Below are 1,577 nucleotides of genomic sequence, written 5' to 3'. Positions count from 1 at the left end.
TAGGAGAAACGACTTTCTACTTCTTACCTTTTTTTAAAAATGTAAGGAGTAGAAAGTAGGCCACAGATAACTGTGTGAAAATGTAGAAGTAAAAAGTAGGCTGAAAAATAATTACTCAAGTAAAGTACAGTAACAAAGTATTTGTACTTAGTTACTTTACAACTCTGCACGTTAGCAGGACATAAAAGTCACTCTTGATGTGTAACAGGAGGAAAGTATGTTTCAGAAAAACACCTTTTAATTCCACTTATGATTTTTAAAGATGACAAGAAAAGATTGAAGATTCCTCTGTGTTTGCTGAAAGCTTCAGCATGCATGGTCCTCCTGGAGCTGTGGGTGAAGGTCTGTAGTAAAGTGTCTGAATCCTGTCTGATTGCAGTTCGTTAGTGATACAGTATGTAACAAAGGGCATGCAGTGCCTGTGAGGWATTTGATCCGAAACATGTGCTCTCTTTTTCGCCACTAGATGGCAGCAGAAAACAGCACTATTTTCTTCAGCCTGTCTCTTTAATTATCCTATTTGTATTTTTGATGATAATTTTTGATACAACTTGATCAAACCTATTCAGGTTTAAAAGTCTAAAGTTGTTAAATAAAAAAGGAATATTAGTGAAGCTGCTGTATAATAATTCTGCTGGCATTTGAATGGGACAACAGACAGTCCTACTCCCAGTATACAGTATACATTACTAACCACAGCAGTAATTCAGTTTTGTATATTTTTAGCTTCAAGTCTTGGTTGCTCTCTGTGTTCTTTCTTTTATCATTTTAACAAACAGATCCAGGGCAGCTCCGAGTGTTTGAATCTGCTGAGGTCAGCATGGCAAAGCAGGTGAAGTTTCTCCTAAAAATCAGATGGTCTCAGAGGAGCTGGCAGCTGGTGCAGGAGTGAGGTAACACACACACACACACACACACACAGAAAGAGAGAAAAAAGAAAACTGCAGCAGTTTTCATCCATTAATTGTGCAACATACATCTTGTAGCCTTCTTTGTGAAACAGGCTGTGATTATGTGCTGTTTTGACTAAATTCTGGTCTTTAAATACAAGAAAGCAAACAAATGTTTAAAAATGTTACATTTTCTTAAGACTCCCTTCTTAAACACCTCTATGAGATGACATGAATGCATCTCATTACCATATTATGTAGTCTGAAAGGGTTTTGTCTGAATGGCAGAGGGTAAAAGGTTACACAGGCCCCTTAGCTTTAACTGGTGGCGAATGTCATACAGAGTGAAGATTAGGATGATTCTAACCAAACAGAAGGACTCTGCTCCCTAGTTGGGGAAAAAAGATTATTGTATTTAAAGATCTTAGACCAAATGTAGACAATAGACAATGCACCCTTTTCACTTTAAAAGAGAACAAAATATCGGAAGCAGTAGAGGGGTATTTGCTCAAACAATGACTTATTTCCCTCCTCAGAGCTCAAAATTATTTTCAGCTGCACACAACTTCAGGAATGTCATCAGGTTTGAACCATTCTTTCTCTCTTTGCACCACTGTCTGCTCTGCGTTCTCTTTTAACACACACACACACACACACACACACACACACACACACACACACACACAC

This window comes from Austrofundulus limnaeus, unplaced genomic scaffold (assembly GCF_001266775.1).
Source record: "Austrofundulus limnaeus strain Quisiro unplaced genomic scaffold, Austrofundulus_limnaeus-1.0 Scaffold114, whole genome shotgun sequence".
NCBI lineage: Eukaryota > Metazoa > Chordata > Actinopteri > Cyprinodontiformes > Rivulidae > Austrofundulus > Austrofundulus limnaeus.
The sequence above is the reverse complement of the archived record's forward strand: the minus strand, read 5'-3'. Positions refer to the sequence as shown.